This window comes from Diabrotica virgifera, chromosome 9 (genome assembly GCF_917563875.1).
Source record: "Diabrotica virgifera virgifera chromosome 9, PGI_DIABVI_V3a".
Classification (NCBI taxonomy): domain Eukaryota; kingdom Metazoa; phylum Arthropoda; class Insecta; order Coleoptera; family Chrysomelidae; genus Diabrotica; species Diabrotica virgifera.
The window spans coordinates 68,030,585-68,037,048 of record NC_065451.1 but is presented as its reverse complement, the minus strand read 5'-3'; positions in this window follow the sequence as shown (position 1 = coordinate 68,037,048).

Sequence of the window (6,464 nt, the reverse complement as noted above, 5' to 3'; positions counted from 1 at the left end):
GGGATGACAACGGACACGAATAAATTAAATCAAACAATGAAAAGCATCTACTACAGATGCATGAAGTAAGAAAAAATTAACTTATTAGGTATTTGAAAAATTTTAGCATCAGATCACAAAAGAGCAGATGTAGGTTGTAGAATACATAAAAACAGACATACAGTAGAACCCCGATTATCCGTGTGCGGATTATCCGTGCTATGACTTTCTATTACTCAAATTGCATTTTTGGGGTTTTATCAAAGTAGCGTCACCGCAAATCACTCGATTTAAACCCTATACGCCGAGAAGGAGACTCATAATGAAAGATTTATTTTTTCTGTTAACTTTTTATGGTAGGTACATATGTATGTATACAGAGAGAGTCTGTAAAGTGGAATAAATTCAATATCTCAAATACTAATTGTTTTTTTGGAAAATGCTCAGACCCGTCGATTAGTATTTCAAATTGTCCTTTTTGACATTCAATAAAAATGTATACAGGGTGTCCCAATTTAGAGATATGACGTCATCGTCGATTTTCTTAAATGGCAACACTGTCATTTTGATAGCTAATTTGATAGGGTTTGTAAAGTTATACATAACTGCAAAATATCAAATTTTTATTCTCTACCATTTACAAGATAATTCAATAATTAAAATACTAACTGTTTTTTTGAAAAATGCTCAGACCCGTCGATTAGTATATCAAATTGTCATTTTTGACATATAATAATAATGTATACAGGGTGTCCCAATTTAGAGATATGACGTCATCGTTGATTTTCTTAAATGGCAACACTATCATTTTGATAGCGTGTGTAAAGTTATACACATCTGAAAAATTTCAAAATTTTATTCCCTACCATTTACAAGATAATAAAAAATAACAAAGTTATGAAGAACAAGAAGTAATCAAATAATAATTGAATTTATTTATTTCAATTAAGCAAATGCTTAATTGAGGGCAACATTATGAGTTTTTGCTTAATTTATTGAAATAATTAAATTCAATTATTAGTTGATTACTTCTTTTTCATAACTTTGTTATTTTTTATTATCATCTAAATGGTAGAGAATACAAATTTGAAATTTTGCAGTTGTGTATAACTTTACACACCCTATCAAAATAGCTATCAAAATGACAGTGTTGCCATTTAAGAAAATCAACGATGACGTCAGATCTCTAAATTGGGACACCCTGTATACATTATTATTATATGTCAAAAAGGACAATTTGATATACTAATCGACGGGTCTGAGCATTTTTCAAAAAAACAGTTAGTATTTTAATTATTGAATATATTCCAAATTACAGATATAACTTTGTTATTTTCTATTATCTTGTAAATGGTAGAGAATAAAAATTTGATATTTTGCAGTTATGTATAACTTTACAAACCCTATCAAATTAGCTATCAAAATGACAGTGTTGCCATTTAAGAAAATCGACGATGACGTCATATCTCTAAATTGGGACACCCTGTATACATTATTATTGAATGTCAAAAAGGACAATTTGAAATACTAATCGACGGGTCTGAGCATTTTCCAAAAAAACAATTAGTATTTGAGATATTGAATTTATTCCACTTTACAGACTCTCTCTGTATACGTACATATGTATTATACAGTGATGAGCACGCTAATAACCGGCAAAATAGCTCAAAAGATGGAAAACATATTAAATTGTGAGATAAAAAGAAATGAAACTACTGGAGGTGGGATTTTATCGGTATTAACTTATAATTTACATTACCATTATGGACAGTTTCCACCTTTATACCTTTAAACGTCAGCTAGTTAACTTCGGTCATAATTCTAATTCTACGTATGACGTTCCTTCAAACTCAGTTTTATCAGGTTATGTAAGTCTTCTTCTTCTTTAGTTTATTGGCCTCTACCTGCATGGGTATTTTGGCCAGTTGATCCTCTGAGAATAAAGGAAAAATCCCGTAATCATCTACAATTTAGACTTAATAACTCAATAATTTCAAATTTTAATATTTAATTATTGCAAAAAAATCACAAATGTGGGATTTGAAACAACCTTCGACAATTCTGTAGTGACAGGAGTAAATGCGGGACGTCTAAAATCATGGTAGAAATTAAGTTAATTTTAGAATAAAAAATTACTACTAATTAAACTGTTTTTATTTTGCTTTATTGTCTTCAATTGATTTTTACTTTATGCGAAATAAAAAAAAATGTTAATGTCATATTAACGTCATACGTAGTTATGAGAAAAGTAAAATATTGAAAATGAATGGATAAAATAATAAATAATTTGAATAATATGTCAAAAATTACATACGACTAGATAATTAAAATCTGGGTAAAATAACTATACAATATTTTGTAATAATAACAGTCTGTCATCATCTGGGTTCTTCACTTCAAATAACCGAGGCCACATTACGCAATCTTGTAATAATCTTCTTCTCCTTCTTCCTTTATTGGGTTATATCCCTCGGGATAATTCGCCCAGCTTACACCAGGGAAATCTTGTAATGATCGGCAGTTGTCCCTGAACTAGAAAGTTGTTTGCCTTTGTTGTATTTGTCCCATGACAATTCAAAATTGCCAATTAACTAAAGAACGAGAAGAAGAAGTAGAAGCAGATTGTGTAATGGTCGGCAGTTATCCCTGTACGAGAAAAGTTTTTACCTTTGTTGTATTTGTCCGATATTAACTCTAAATTGTAGGTGAATAAGGGATTATTCCTTTATTCCAAGACGATGGACTAGCCAAATACCCATGCAAGTAGAGGCCAATAAATAAACGAAGAAGAAGACATACGTAACTTATTAAAACTCAGGTTTAAAAGAACGTCACACGTAGAATTATGACTGAAGTTAACTAGCTGACGTTTAAAGGTATAAAGGTGGAAACTGTCCATATTGGTAATGTAAATTATAAGTTAATACCGATAAAATCCCACCTCCAGTAGTTTCATTTCTTTTTATCTCACAAATTAATACATTTTCCATCTTTTGAGGTGTTTTGCCGGTTATTATCGCGCTCATCACTGTATATGAGAAATAAATGTTTGGATTATCCGTGCCAACTTCTGGTCCCGAGGAGCACGGATAATCGGGGTTCTACTGTACTGCTATATTATAATGTATGTGATATTTTTGAAAAGGTAGTTGAACGACCTTAAAATGAGGTATAACTTAACCCTCTTTTCATTAAAGATTCTGGGGTTGTGTCCGCTCCCGCTAGAGGGATGTAATAGTTGGGTTTCGACTACTTAAAAAGATGAGAGAAACAACGTTCTGTGGCAGTATGATTTATGGGAGATGGCTTGAAATAAAAATTTATGGCTTCTTGATTATACCGACACTGAATTAAACATCCAGTAGTAAGGTCATCACATCAAAAGTGACGTCATATTCACATGTATCTGTTTCTGAGAAAGTTTTGTATTCGCCGTGTGCAAGTACTTGGAGGGGATACGAGAAACGATCGTGCGCGAATAGCGGAGAAATCTTGCAACTTTCTTAAATAATTAATTGTCAATTGAAATTGTCAAATTGACGTATATTTCATATCTACTGTCAATGAAGAAGAAAAATTATATGTTGCTCTACAACATTGATATAATATGCAATTATTATTTAAAAGTAAATTTAATTAATTCTATTTTGCTTGTAGTAGTGCATTTTAATAATTAATTTTATTTACTACATACAATTGTTTACCGTTTACCTTTTAATAACATAACCACAGAATAACTAACCATACAGAAGCGAAACTCAGGCCCAAAATGGTAACATAATTTTAATGCTCATGTGTCAACGTAACTGGTGCAACCTCACTTTTAGACTGACAGTGACAGTTGTTTTTAGTTAAATTTTATATTTATATATGTTTTATTTTATATTTTATTTATGTTTTATAGTTAAATTTTATATTTCATAATTAATTAATAACTACTTGTCAAAAATATCACATTATTTGGAATGGTCTATTCCTTAGAACATCAAGTTCTATTCTGTAACTGGTGCACAAGGTCAAATATTTCGGTTCCCACAAAATCAATGGAAACGACAGTCAGTTTCGCTTCTGTATGGTTAGTTATTCTGTGACATAACCTTAATATTACTTTTTCTTCTTATAATTTTTTTGGGCTTTGTACTTGACAATTGTCCAGTAACCAGGACCAATATGATTGACCAATATTATTAAAAGTGCGAAAAATGTTGCCGAGCTATGAAACCAGGTGTCGCTTTTCCGAACTTGCACGGTCCCCATAGATATAAGAACCTGTAGATTAGGCTAGCTATGGGCCGCTCTGTGCATCGAGATGTAACGCCGATATCAAGGACTCCATTGGTCAATATTCATTTTGAGTGGTCTAGCCATCTTTGTCCGTCATATGAGCGGTACCGCTTAGTAAAAAAGATAGATAGACCACCGATCGACTTCCGCGCGTTACGCTTTTTTGCTCAGTATGCCTTATCTACGGTTAACATGTCTCTGACGGTCCCAATACATAGGTATGCGGTGCGTTTACTTTAGCATGCCCAAAAAGCCATCTAACGTTTATAGTATCATGATCTAACGTACATGGTATAAATTTTCCGAGAGATAGGGTTTCTCTCGTTTGTGTTGGATATATGCAATATGTATTTTTGCTACTGTGAGTAGACTCAATTTCCCAACTAAGTCTAACGTGTTTCTTCCTAGCTGCAACTAAATCATTGTATTCTAGACCCACTAAAATAACGTTTTAAGCAAAATAATCTACTTTTTCATTGCCTGAAATATTTAGAGTGACCTGTTACCCACACAAAGCTAACAATTCTTCTTAGAGAACCTAGGAGCCTTATCTTTTCAAGCGGATCTACAATTAGTGTTGGTAATATATGTATGTCTTAAGAGAAGTGTCATGATACGACGAGGAGTGACTGTCAGTCAGATAGAATTATACAGTGATGAGCGTGCTAATAACCGGCAAAGTAGCGCAAAAGATGGAAAACAATACATTGCGAAACAAAAAGAGTTCCGTCGGCAGAAACAGAAACAGAAAGGGAAATAATTGTTTTCTTCGGCATCTATTATGAATCACATTAATCATAGGTACCAGCGATATACTTTCGAAGGAGTAAGAGAGTTCGTATATCTCGGCTCACAAATCAACCGAAGTAATACAGTAACTGCAGAAATTAACAGACGTATATATCTAGCAAATAGAGCGTACCATGGATTAAAGAAACTTTTAATATCAAACATAGTCACAAAAAGAACAAAAATATTGGTATCATCATCATCAGTAGCTCGACAACCCTTTTTGGGTCCTGGCTTGTTCTAGGATTTTCCATCATTCTGTTCTGTTCCTTGCTTTGTTCTTCCAGTGGGTAATCTTAAGTGTTTTCAGATCTTGTTCCATGTATCTAAGTTTGAGGCTTCCCTTTGACCTTCTCCCTACTGGTGTTTGCTCATTATATGTTTTGGTGTTTCGGTCTCCGACATCCGTTCAACATGGCCCATCCAGCGCAGACGCCCGATCTTCATGGATGTTATGACGTCGGGTTCGTTGTATGCTGCGTATAGTTCAAAATTATATCTTTTGCGCTATACATAATTTTCTTTCACCCCCTTATATATGTGTCTGAGGATTTTTCGTACAAACGTACCTAATAAGTTCTCTTCGCTTTTCGACAGTGTCCATGTCTCTGATCCATATATAAGGACCGGATTTATCAGGGTTTTGTATATTTTGCATTTGGTTTTTCTCCTGATGTTAGATCTTAGATGTTTAATAAGTCCATTATATGTTTTATTAGCAATATGTATTGTCTTAACTTTTTCAAAAATATTGATATACAGAACTCTAATCAAGCCCGTTCTCACTTACGCATCAGAATCGTGGACCATAACAAAAACTGATGAAGAACGGTTAGGCCGTTTTAAACGTAAAATCCTCAAATATATCCATAAACGCGTGCAGGAAAACGGATTATGGCGTAGACGCTATAATTTTGAGTGAGCCTAGTATTGGTAGATCTATCAACATAAACAGGCTGCGATGGCTGGGCCACTTAGAGAGAATGAATGAGGTGGAACCGTCGAAACACATTTATAGCCAGAGATTGGATGGACTGATGAGAAGAGGCAGGCCCAGAGCACGATTTAAGGACCAGGTGGAAGACGACTTGCGAGTGTTACGAGTGCGAAATTGGAAAAACAAGGCGAAAGATACGAAGGAACGGAAGTTGATTCTGGAACAGGCCAAGACCCACCAGCGGTTGTAGCGCCAATGATGATGATGACAGGGGTGCAAAAGAAGAGAAAATTGAGTGCGGTTTTTAATTTCAAATATTATACCATTCAAAAAAAATTTTCTTTTTATTCTAAGGGACTTTCGGCCCTCGGTAATAATGTAATCTTTCATTCTGCGTTTAAATTATTCAAAATTATTTATTAGTTTTTTAGTATTCGAAAAAAAAATGAATGCATTTAAAAACCATTGGCTCTAA